The sequence below is a fragment of the Marmota monax genome, unplaced genomic scaffold (assembly GCF_021218885.2).
Source record: "Marmota monax isolate L192 unplaced genomic scaffold, Marmota_monax_Labrador192_F-V1.1 WCK01_AAM20220418_F8-fsc00104, whole genome shotgun sequence".
Classification (NCBI taxonomy): Eukaryota; Metazoa; Chordata; class Mammalia; order Rodentia; family Sciuridae; genus Marmota; species Marmota monax.
In genome coordinates this window covers 6,492,309-6,506,274 of record NW_026693836.1, presented here as the reverse complement: position 1 = coordinate 6,506,274, position 13,966 = coordinate 6,492,309, and the positions used below count along the sequence as shown (strand labels likewise).

General features: G+C 37.3%; 1 pseudogene; it reads left to right on the top strand.

The window, feature by feature from the left end:
• Positions 1 to 531: 531 nt before the first annotated feature.
• Positions 532 to 13,406, top strand: LOC124105252 (uncharacterized; annotated as a pseudogene).
• Positions 13,407 to 13,966: the final 560 nt, after the last annotated feature.

Genomic DNA, 13,966 nt, shown 5'->3' with positions numbered 1-13,966 from the left:
ATATTCTGTATGTTTTCCTGCGCAGTCACTAACTCCTTTTAAATGAACTTTGTAATAAAACTATAATGACAAAAAGCCCATCAGTGTTTCCTGGAGAAGAGGGACAAAGAAACTTCAAAGGACACAAGGGAAATTGGGGGGGGGGGGTGATTGACATGCTAATTATGTTGATGTGATCCTCTCTCCCTGGTGTATATTTAAGTCAGAACTTATCAAATCATACACTTTAAGCTTGTACACTATATTGCCATCGATTAGATATTTAAAAAGCAATAAATTAAAGAGGTTTTACCATGTGGCCTAATTCGTGTACTTTTTGTGAATTTCATATGCTGTAAGAATCCACATATGTATATTTAAAGATATTGACATGCTGTAATATAAAAGATTCTTTTCATTGAGGGTAAGGTTTATAGTACAAAATTTTCCTTATCCTTGAAAAACAATAAATTATTGTATCAGGCTATACAATTGAAGAAGCCTGAAGGAACTTTCAAACAACACTGGTTCAAAAAAGGATTTGAAGTAGTAATGTTCAAATTCATTGATACTCCAGTCCAAGATGACACTTGGTATAAGGACTATGAGTGGGTAAGTGTGCTACCTGAGACTGATGTAAGGGAAATTACATGAGAACATGATGCTTATCTTCCAAATTATTTTGTTCCTTCAGCAAATCAACTACCTAGGCATCAGAATTGTTCTTGTGAATAAAGCTGAACCTCTGTGTACTTTTTTTTTTTTTAAAACCCACTGGAAAAGAAGATGATTGTTTAAAACCACAATACATTTAGGAAGTATCACTCCTAAGTTAGAATATCTGTATTTTAAAAGGTATTCTATACAAAGCTCAGATGTTCATTGATTCAAGCTATTTTTCCAAAAATATGCTTGTCTCTCTTATACTAGGCACTTATAACATATATAAATATATGTTATAATATAATAAGTAATGTAAAATAAATAAACATTCTTGTCAGGCATGGTGGCACATGCCTACAATCCCAGAGACTCTAGCGATAGAGGCAGGAGGATTGCAAGTTCAAAGTACCTTAGCAATACCCTGTCTCAAAATAAAAAATAAAATGGTCTGGAATGTGGCTCAGTGGTAAAGTGCCCTTGGGTTCAATCCCTGGTACCTTAAATAAATAAATAGTAAAATAAACATTCTATTACTAAGAATGTTTTCTTTCATGAAATTGAACATATTTTTCAAACATCAATTCTATTCCTACTTTTTGTGTGATATGCTTTCTACTTGCAAATTATTTTACCTGTCTGATACCTAATTGACTGATGGTGTTCATTTTAGGCAAATTAAAGTGTATGTCATGGGTAGAAAATTTATTTTGTTTATGAACTAACACATCTGCGGTAAACACTAAAAATATTTTTACAGAGATTCAAATTATATTTTGTGTACTTAATTAAGGAAAACCTGAAAATTACGCAAGTTAGCTCCTCTACACTGCCTTGTGGTATTCCTCCTTTGGCCCACACATTTAAAACTTATCATTTACATTCCCAGTGAATCTGATACAAATAACATCTGCTACATATCAAATTTATCTGATTATTTCCTTTAAGCTCTTAATACAGGATATGCATTTTATTCATACTTATATGCTCTTGTAAGATCAGTTCTTAGCACTTGGTAAATACTGACTGTTAAAGGAGGGAAGAAGGCCAGGAAATGCCAATAGAGTAGGAGTTACATCAGCAAGCAAAGATTAAAAAACAACTCCATGGCCTCATAGAGTTTACTTCTTAACTGGTTTTACACCTTTATAGGATATATTCTATCTATATGTACATATACATATATTTGAATAAATAAGAGACCTGCTTGACTGAACTAGAAGACAGGCATAGCCTAATCTTGTATTCCCTAGTTCATACTTTAAATTATTAAAAGTTAATATTATTAATAATCAAATGATAACTACTCTTTAAGATGTATGGAACCACTTGGCTTTTTCAAATGTTCTTATATTACATGTTCACATTGACTTACTTCTAATATAAACAAAAATCCAAATGTCAATACACTAATCAATAACCCATAGTTGACTGTTATTTTTCCCTCAGGAGAATTATATTCAGAAATAAAATTGCTTTCAGAAATAAAAATATGCACCACTTAAAATAATCTCAACTTCCTAAACATAAGATAAGAGTTACAAAGTACTCTTTACTCTATTGTAAAACTGTTGTATGTTTAATTGAAAAGCTGAATATTTTGTGTCAGGAATCACTTAGTCGAATGCCAAAAGCATAGCATACATTTCGTACTACAGTTACTTCTTAAGCAGTTTAAGAGCATTATGATGGATGAAATTGCATACTCTCAGCATGTGTCCTTATTTATTTTAAGGAGAACGCATTTAAAATAAGATTGCACACTTGTCTTCCATAAAAATGTTATACTACCACATTTACATAGTAGATTTATGAAAAGGAGAACCAACAGAAATCCTACTCTTGTCCTCTAGATATGAATTTTAAATGGTACTAACTAACATTTAAAAGATTTTTCAGTGTCATCTTTCATTACTGCTGTTAATATGTCATGATCTTTCTATTAGTCTGAGGAAATGCTAAAAAGGGTTGGGGTTAGCAAAATCTATTTGTAAGAGATTTTTGTAGCACTTTTCATCGATGCAGAAGAAAAACGCACAGATTATATTTTTTAAAGATGTTCCTAATATCCAGTGTGTTAACTTCAGAATGAATGTTGTAAAAATCTTATTGTTGGTTAATATAAATTTATTTAATGTCTTTACTGATAACACACAGAAAAGTACTGCTGTTGTTTTTCAAAATTAGAAAACAGAATGGCAAAATGGTCTAAAACACATTTTTAATTTCATATTTTTCTTAATTTAAAACTTTATCTTGCTAGTTCTTGTGAAAGGTATCATCTAAAGTTTTCTAAAAGTAGTCTTAAGTGATATACTAGTTTATAAACTTCACACACATCCTGAAACCATACAGCTTTAAGTAGGTGGTGTTTAAGTGAAAAATGTCTTTCTCTCTCCCTCTCACTCTTTCTCACACACACATTCACACACACACAAAAAAAAAAAAAAACTGAAAATAAATAGTACTAGTAATAACAATTTTATTTCCTTAAATACATCTTACAATTTGCTCAGGATTTAATTAGAATATTTCTAATTATTTTTTTTTGTACAGCATCCTAGTTTTATAGTTAAGGACTATATATATATATAATATATATATATATATATATATATATATATAATGAATATATATATATGAAATACATATATATATTATGAATATGTATATATATGTACGTATAATATATATTATATATATTTAAATAAATATATATATAATATGAATATGTATACATATATATTTATATATCTATAAATAACTTATGGCTTAAAACATTCATAATATATATTTATTTAGACATGTTTACTTAATTTACAAATGTTGTAATCCCTAGGTTTTCTTTCCTGTGGTTGATTTCTAATTTAATTTTATATTCTTTTGAGAATATATTTTGTATTATTTTAATCCTGTGGTGTGCCACCCGTGTAGCTACTTGAGTGGTCTTTTACTCAGTACTGAGCCGTGAGGGACTTAGATATCCCCTTAGGAATGATCCTGACATTCCTGTGTGTAGACTGTCCAAGGCCCCAAGGCATGAGATCTCTGCCCTCAGTCTACCATGGGACAGCTCATGTAGCTCTGGAATTAGGCATAACCCATTGGGTTTGGACAGCCCAACTCCTGCCTTATTTGGAGAAAAACATTCTTTAGAAAACTTTCGAAGTTCCCTTGTATAAATAAACCAAACACGGGATTGCTCACTCTTTCCAGTCTGGAAGCTGGACCTCTGATGTCATTACAACAGTCCCACCCTCACTTTTCAAAATTACTTCCTGTGTAGTGTGGTTTCCTCACTGTCTTGTCTTTGCTTTGCTTTATTTTGCAGCCAGCCTGCATCATCTGGAGGAAACCCAAATTCCATTGCCCTTGCAGGATATGGGCGAGATAATACTTTTAAATTTATTATTTTAATTGACAATGAAAATTACACATATGCTTATGCTATATTCTAGTGGGTTTGAAATATGTAGTATTGAGGAATGACTAAATGAAGGTAATTGATATATCCATCACCTCACAACTTAGTGTTTTGTTTTTTTGGGTTTTTTGTTTTGTTTTTTTGGTAGGTGACAACATTTTTTAACTTCATGTAATTTTAAATATATAATATATTGTTCATTATGCTATGTAATAGAGCTCCAAAACATTTAAATTTTGAAAATTCATGAAATTTCTACTTTTTATCAACAGCTCTCCAGTCTTCCTTCCTCCTTCCTCTCATCAAAATACCTGGTAAACACCATTCTACTCTTTTGTATTAGCATAACTATTAAAATTCCACATATGTCATAGTTTGTTTTGTGCTACTATAATAGAATACACAAGACTGGGTAGTTTATGAAGAACCTAGATTTATTTCTTATAGTTTCCCAGATGGAGGGACCAGTATATACCAAAGGCCTTTTTTGGAAGACGGAAAGGAAAAAGGACATACAGAGAAGAGAAAGGAAGACCAAAATTCATTCTTTTACTCTGGAGTCATTGGACAACTATTATGATATTTGTCATTAATCCATTCATGAGGGAAAATCCTCTTGAGTTAATCATTCCTACCTCTGAATATTGTTGCACTGGGGATTTACTAACACATGAACTTCGGGTAGGACACGTTCAAACCACAGTATTCCTCTCCTGACTCTGCAAATTGGTGTACTTCTTTTTTTAAAATGTAATTTTATATACATGACAGCAAAATGCATTACAATTCTTATTACATATTTAGAACACATTTTTCATATATCTGGTTGTATACATAGTATATTCACACCAAATCGTGTCTTCATACATGTACTTTGGATAGTAATGATCATCACATTCCACCATCATTAATTATCCTATGCCTCCTCCCTTTCCCTCCAACTCCTCTTCCCTATCTAGAGTTTGTCTATTCCTCCCATGCTTCCACTCCTTATCCCACTATGAATCAGCCTCCTTATATGAGAGAAAACATTCAGCACTTCATTTTTTGGGATTAGCTAACTTCACTTAACATTATCTTCTCTAACTCCATCAATATTGAGAGGTAGGAATGATTAGCTTAAGGAGTTTTTCCCTCATGAATGGATTAATGCAACTGCCATGATTTTATTGCTAAATAATATTCCATTGGGTATATATGCCACATTTTTTTATCTATTTATCTATTGAAGGGCATCTAGGTTGGTTCCACAGTTTAGCTTTTGTGAATTGTGCTGCTATATATATTGATGTGGCTGTGTCCATGTAGTATGCTGTTTTTAAGTCCTTTGGGTATAGACCAAGGAGAGGGATAGCTTGATCCAATGGTGGTTTCATTCTCAATTTTCCAAGAAATCTCCATACTGTTTTCCATCTTGGCTGCAACAATGTGCAGTCCCACCATCAGTGTATGAGTATACCTTTCCCCTACGTCCTTGCCAACACTTATTGTTGTTTGTCTTCATACTAGCTGCTATTCTGACTGGAGTGAGATGATATCTTAGAGTGGTTTTAATTTGCTTTTCTCTAATTGGTAGTGATGATGAACATTTTTTCATGTATTTGTTAATTGGTTGTATACCATCTTCTGAGAAGTATCTGTTCAGGTCCTTGGCTCATTTTGATTTGGTTATTTGTTTTGTTGGTGCTTAGATTTTTGAATTCTTTATATAACCTATAGATTAGTGCTCTATCTGATGTACGAGGAGTAAAGATTTGCTCCCAAGATGTAGGAGCTCTATTAACCTCACAGGTTGTTTCTTTTGCTGAGAAGAAACTTTTTAGTTTGAATCCATCCCATTTATTGATTCTTGATTTTAATTCTTGTGCCACAGTAGTCTTATTAAGGAAATTGGGGCCTAATCTCACGTGATGGAGATTAGGGCCTACTTTTTCTTCTATTAGATGCAGAGTCTCTGGTTTAATTCCTAGTTCTGTAATCCCCTTTGAGGGATTTGAGTTAAGTTTTGTGCATGGTAAGAGATAGGGGTTTAATTTCATTTTGTTGCATATGAATTTCTATTTTTCCCAGCACCATTTGTTGAAGAGGTTATCTTTTCTCCAATGCATGTTTTTGGTGCCTTTGTCTAATGTAAGATAATTGTAGTTTTGTGGGTAGTCTCTGTGTCATCCATTGTGTACCATTGGTCTACCAATCTGTTTTGGTGCCAATACCATGCTGTTTTTGTTACTATTGCTCTGTAGTATAGTTTAAGGTTTGGTATAATGATGACACCTGCTTCACTATAGCAGAAGAAAGAGGTGAGAGATCTATATAATGAAAATTACAGAACCCTAAATAAAGAAATCAAAGAAGACCTTAGAAGATGGAAAAAATCTACCTTGCTCTTGGATAGACAGAATTAATATCATCAAAGTGACCATACTTCCAAAAAGCACTATACAGGTTTAATGCAATTGTGATCAAAATTCTAATGACATTCCTCATAGAAATAGAAAAAAAACTACCATGAAATTCATCTGGTGTACTTCTATACACTAAATGTATTCATTGTATTCAAAATTTAGAATACAATGGTCTTGATTCATTCTAGTCCCAACTAAAAAATTCAAAGTCTGGAGTCTCATCAGAATCAGATATTGGTGAGAACTGAGGCAAGATTCATCCCAAAGCAAATTCCTCTCTAGCCAAGTCCATGGAATGTACAAGTCTCATGCTTCTGAAGTGCAGCAGTGGAATGGCTATGAGATAGGCATTCTTATTACAAAAGGGAAAAATAAGGAAAAAGGAGGCAACTCCTCCCAAATGAGTTCTAAACCCCACAGTAAAAACAACATTAAGTCTTAAAGAGGTAGGGCAGTCTTTTTTGACTCTATGTCCCATATTCTAGGCACAACAGTGTGGGAAGACTGGGCACCCAAGGTCATGGGCAGTCCCAGAATGTTAGCTTTGCTGGGCTCTGCCCTCCTAGCAGCTCCCACAAGTTGGTCTCATGGCTGCCACTTACCCAGGCTGGAGTTAAATACAGGTTAACCCACAGTTCTGAGGTCTCAAGTGCTATGCCACCCCAACGTTCCACTGAGAATTTATCTAGTGGGAACTCTACCAGTGACTTTACTCTTCTGTCTCCACTGCACATTGGTTATCCCAGTAGGGGCTCTTTGTGGTGGCTCTCCTTGTGTGACAAGTATTTTCCCAGGTGTCCAGGCTATTAGATACATCACTTGAAATCTAGATAAAGCCCATCATGTCCCCATTACCTACACAATCTGTGTACTTACAGAGCCAACACCAAGTTGGCATCATCTAGGCTTACAGTTTATGCTGTTGTGTGACAGCACAATATTCATAGCTGGGGCAGCCAAGAAACGGTAGGCTGGAATGTGGTGAGCAAAGTCCTGAGGCAGCCTGAGCAGCAGAAGCCAAGTTCACAGAAATGCCTTCTGCAAACCTGGATTTCTAGGTCTTAGTTTGCCTTATTCCTACATCTCTGAAATGCCTTTTGAGTCATTCTCCAATTGTCTTGATAAACAGCATCTGGCTTCCTTCTGTGTATATGGCCTCTTTACCAAATGGTTGCTTGGGCACAATCTTTGAATTTTCTCTGAAACATGCTTTTTCATTCCCTGGAAGACTATGCTCAGAGTTTTCCAAATCATTCTACTGTGCTTCCCACTTAATTATAAATATCAAGTTTAAAATATTTTTCTTTTTACTCATCTTCTGAAAGCAGTAAAAGTGAGTCATTCAGTACCTTGAATACTTTCCTGCTTGGATATTTCTTCAATAAGACATTTTTATGCATCACTGGTACCTGCCTTCCCAAAGTCCATGAGCACAACTCTGCCAGATTCTTTCAACCATTTAACAATCATGAAATTTACTGCAGTTCCCAGTAACTTTTTCTTCACTTCCATCTCAGACCTGTCAAAGTGGCCTTTACCACCCATTTTACCAGCATTCTAATTGTACCTATTATAATGGTTAATTTGAATTGTCAACTTGATTGGTTTAAGAGATTCCAATGATTAAGAGGCTTCTGGGTTTGTCAATGAGGGTGTGCCTAGGGATGATTGTCATGTGGGTTAGCCAACTGAAATGGAGACCCTCCCTAAGCATGGGCAGCACTATCCAATAGGATGATGGCTTGGATGGAAAAAAAGTTAGAAGAACAAAGATGTAGCAGCAGATGCAAGCTTGATTCTTCTTGAACAGGTTCTCACTTCTTTGCTCTTCCAATGTGGACTCTCTAGAGATTGTCCAGGGAATTTCCAGAAACATTCAGTCTCAGATCAACCATTGATCCCTCTTGTTCTGAGGCTTTAGCCTCTTGGAATGGGCAGATGTTGGTTCTTCCAACTCTCCAGCTTACAGACAGCCATTTTGAACTATCCAGCTACTGGTTTCATATGTCAACTTAATAAGTCCCCTTTTTATAATTATACTTTCTGTTGATTCTGTTCCTCTAGAGAACCTTGACTAATACAGAAATTGGTACCAGGAGTGGCTCTGGAGAAACAAAATGTAAGGATGAATTTCCTTAGTTGGTTTTGTGGGTTCTGGAGTTGGCAGTCTAAACTGATTAGACCTAAAGTCTCTCCTACTAACACTATGAAGAGTGTTGATAATTCATAGTGTGAACTGTTTAAAGAGATTCATAAAATAAATGCATTTGATGTCCCAATTCCCCACTTGTAAAAAGCAAGATCTTTAATGCCTTTATACACGATAACTTTGAACAGTTCTGGAAAACTAATAAATATGATGATGTCGGTTAGTTGCTTGTTGCTTCACTGCACAAAGTAACAAAGGAGAATGATGAGCACAAAAATTCTGCTTCTCAGCTACAGATGTACATAAGTGATCTGAAAGCTGATAAGTGTGCTCTGAAGGAGATTCTTCTCTCTTGGAGTCATAGGGCTGAGGTTGCTAAAAACCAAACACAAACCCTTATCCTGCAATTTGCTGAATTAAGAAGAAAGTTTAATTCAACCTAGGAAGGTATCTGTGGTTAAAGTGAGGGCTCTGCTTGGAAAAAAAATGGGATTCTGCAAGTTGGGATGGTGATGTATGGGAGGAACCTGAAGAGGCTGGGATCATTGAACTCCCATTGAACTCCCATATTCTGATAAGTTTATTTTGCAGAAGTTGAGTCCCTATCCTTAGCTGTGACTGAGGCATCCCTTTCCCCAGTGTCTGTGGCATTGGCTCCCCACCCTCCCTGGATGAAACTAATCCTTTTTTGCTTATGGAAACAGTAAAAACCTTCTGTGATTCAGTTGCTCAGAATAAAAATGTTGATACTCCTCAAGACCCACCCTCACCACTCACTTTTGCCTCCAGGCCTATAATTATATCCAAATATAAGCAGGACCCTAGAGGTGAGGTACAGAGTGTGACCCATAAGTAGGTATGTTAGACTCCAAAGGAACTTCTTGAGTTTTCTAATTCATACAAATAGAGGTCTGGGGAACACTTGTGGAAATAAATTTTAAGGGTGTAGGACAATGGTGAAAGAAACAGATCAGACTGAATTTATTGATATTGGCCCATTAAGCATAGATTCTAGATTTAATGTAATAGCTCACAGTGTTAAAAAAAAGATATTAATAGTTTGTTTGGCTGGTTGACTGAAGTATGGGTCCAAAGATGGCCTACTATAAATGAACTGAAAATGCCTGACATCCCTTGGTTTACTATTAATGGGGAAATTCAGAGGCTCAGAGAGACTGGAATGCTGGAGTGGATCTGTTATAAACGACCTTCTCCTTCATATTTGCAGGGTCCAGAAGGTGTGCGCTTCACCAAAATTAAGAAACAAATCTGAGGGGAGTACCTGCATCCTTGAAGAGCTGTATTGTTTTTCTTTGTATGCCAGATCTTACTGTGAGAGCAACGGTCAATCAATTGGAAGACTTAAATGTGATGAGGATGATTAAATCTCAGGGCAGAAGAGACCAAATGATAGCTCTCAATTACCAAAGACTGAGTGGTTATAGTTACTATAATGAACAGTAAAGGGGAAGAAATGGGCACAATGTTCTGACTTGTGTTGATTTCTCGCATTGACTAATTAATCATGTTTTTTCTAGAAGCCAAATAGATGGGAAACCCACCAAATTACTTGACATATATAAGTATAAAAATTACTTGACATATATAAGTATAAAAATTCCACGGCAAATGTACAAAAGTCTGCCCCAGATCATAATGCCAGAGAATCATGGGCCCTCAACCACTTTCCAGATTTGAATCAATTTACAGATATGGAACCCCTTGCATGAGGAGAGGCCAGGTCCTCTTGAAGAAGGACCCTGAGATACTATTAAAACTCTTTACTGTTAATCTTTCTCCCATTCGTCCCCCAAAGGACCTAAGATCTTTTACCAGGGTAACTGTTCATTGGGGAAAAGGAAATAATGAATAGACCATTCAGGAACTATTAGACATAGGCTCTGAATGGACATTTATTCCAGGAGACCCAAACTATCACTGAGGCCCTTCAGTAAAATTACTGACTTATGGAGGTCAGGTGATCAATAGAGTTTGGGCTAAGTTCCAACTCACATTGGGTCCAGCAGGCCCCTGAACTCACTCAGTGGTTATTTCCCCAGTCCCAGAATGTATAATTGGGATATACTTAGTACTTGGCAAAACTTGGTTCTCTAACCTGTGGAGTGAAGGCTATTATGGTGAGAAAAGCTAAATGGAAGCCTCTGGCATTGCCTATACCTGGGAAAATAGTGAATCAAAAGCAGTACTGCATTCATGGAAGGATTGCAGAGATTAGTGCCACCATCAAGGACTTGAAGGATGCAGGGGTAGTGATTCCCACATCACAATTTAACTCCCTTTTGGCCTTTGGAGAAGAGAGATGGGTCTTGGAGAATGACAGTTGATTATTATAAGCTTAATCAGCTGGTAACTCCAATTGTAGCTGCTGTACCAGATATGGTTTATTTGCTTGAGTAGATTAATACATCTCCTTGTACGTAGTATATGGCTATTGATTTGGAAAATGTTTTTTCCTCCATCCCAGTGCATAAGGACCACCAGAAACAATTTACCTTTAACTGGCAAGGCCAGCAATATACCTTTACTGTTCTTCCTCAGGGGTATGTCAACTGTCTCAGGGGTATGTCAACTGTTCAGCACTGTGTCACAGCTGAGTTTGCAAAGACTTTGATTGCATTTCTCTTCCACACTGATCTATTATATCCATGACATTATGTGTATTGGACCAACTGAGCAGGAGGTAGCAACCACTTTGAACTTGCTAGTGGAGCATTTGCATATCAGAGGATGGGAAATAAATACCACTAAAATTCAAGGGACTTCAATAAAATTTCTAGGAATCCAGTGGTGTGGAACCTGCTGAGGTATTCCTTCAAAGGTGAAGAATAAGGTGTTGCATCTGGCCTCTTCACTTCAGAAAGAAGTACAACACCTGGTGGGCCTACTTGGATTTTAGAGGCAGCACATTCCTCACCTGGTTGTGTTACTTGAGCCCATATACCAGATGACTAGAAAAGCTTCTTGTTTTGAGTGGAGTCAAAAGAGGAGAAGGCTCTGCAACAGGTGCAGGCTGCTGGGCAGGCTGCTCTGCCACTTGAGCCATCTAACCCAGCAGATCTAATGGTTTTTGAAGTGTCAATGGCAGATATAGAAACTGTCCAGAGCCTTGGGCAGGCCCTGATTGGTGAATCAGAGAAGGCAAGTGGGATTTTGGTGCAAGGCCCTGGGTCAACTGCTCTTCCTTTAAGAAACACGTCTTGGACTGCTATTGGGCCTTAGTGAAAATTGAATGCTTAACTAAGGGCCTCCAGGTTACTGTGTGACTAGAGCTGCTTATTATATACTGGGTGTTATCTTCCCACCAAGCCATAAACCTGGACTTGTGCAGCAACACTATCGAGTGGAATTGGTACATATGTGATCAGGCATGGACCTGAAGGTACAAGTAGGTTGCATGAAGAAGTGGTCCAATTGCCCATGGTTCCTACTCCTGCTGCAGTACTTTCTGCTCCTCAGCATGAACCTATGGCTTCATGGGGTGTACCTTATGATCAATTAACAGAGAAGGAGAAGACTAGGCCTGGTTCAGGGATGGTTCTGCACAATATGCAGGTACCACCCAGAAGTGAACAGCTGAAGCACTGGTGGCCCTTTCTAGAACAACCCTGAAGGAGAGTGGTGAAGGAAAATCTTCACAATGGGAAGAATTTGGGGCAATACATTAGGTTGTGCATTTTGCCTAGAAGGAAAAATGGCCAAATGTGCAACTGTACACGAATTCATGATCCATAGCCAACAGTTTGGCTAGCTGGTGAGGGAACTGGAAAAAAACATAATTGGAGAATTGGCAACAAGAATATTTGGGGAAGATGCATGTAGATAGACATCTCCAAATGGACAAAGGATGTAAAGATATTTGTGTTTCATGTAAACGCCCACCACATGGTGACTTTAGCAGAGGAGGATATTAATAATCAGGTAGATAGAATAACCCCATCTGTGGATAGCAGTCAACCTCTTCCCCATCTATCTCTGTCATTGCCCAACAGGTTCGTGTAAAAGGAAAAAGGTCTTGGTGGCAAGGATGAAGATTATGCATGGGTTCAGCAGCATGGACTTTCACTCACCAAGGCTGACCTGGCTATAGCCACTGCTGAGTCTCCAATTTGCCAGCAGCAGAGGTCAACATTAAGCCCCCAATATGGCATCATTCTCTGGGGAGATCAGCCAGCAACCCAGTGGCAGTTTGATTATATTGGATGACTTCCATCAATGGAAGGAGCAGCAGTTTATGCTTACTAGAATAGACACTTATTCTGGTATGGATTTACTTTCCCTGCACACGGTGCTTCAGCCAAAAATCAACTGTGGACTTACAGAATGCCTTATCCACCATCATAGTGTTCTGCACAGCATTGCGTCAGACCAAGGAATTCACTTCACAGCCAAAGAAGTGAGGCAATAGTCTCATGTTCAGGGGATTCAGTGGTCTTACCATGTTCCCCATTATCCTGAAGCAGCTGGTTTCATAGAATGTTAGAATGGACTCTTGAAGATGCAGTTACAGTACCAGCTAGGTGGCAAGACATTCCAGGGTTTGGGCAAGGTTCTTCAGAAGGATGTTTGTACTCTGAATCAGCATCCACCATATGGTCCTATTGCTAGAATTCATGGTTCTAGGAACCAAAGGGTGAAGACAGGAATGGTACCACTCACCGTTACCCCTAGTAACCCACTAGAACAGTTTTTCTTCTGTCTCTACAATTTTATGTTCTTCAGGCCTAGAAATCTTAATCCCAGAAGGAGGAATGCTTCTGACTGGAGATAACAATAATTTTATTAAACTGGAAGTTAAGGCTTCCCCCTGGTCACTTTGGGCTCTTCATGCCTCTGAGTCAAGATGCTAATAAAGGAGTTATGGTGATGGCAGGGATCGTTGATCCAGATTACCAAGGGTGATGGAGGTAAGAAAGGATATTCCTGGAGTGCAGGTGATCCCTTAGGGAGTCTCTTGGTATTAACCCGTTCTGTTATTAAGGTCAATGGGAAACTATGACAACCCAATCCTGGCAAGACAACAAATGTCTCAAACCCTTCAGGAATGAAGGTGTGAGTCTCCACTCCAGGTAAAGAGCCAAGACCTGCTGAGGTGCATGTTGAAGGTAGAGGAAATACAAAATAGGTAGTAGAAGGAGGTAGTCATAAATACCAACTATGGCCATGTGACCAGTTACAGAAACAAGGATTGTAATTGCCATTGATAATTCTTCCCTATTCCATTAAGAATATGTGTGGGCATACTTATAGATGCATTAAGAGGAAATGTGTGTTACTCTCCTGTTATTCATCACATAATGTAATGTTAATTGACTTAATATCAGTAATGAT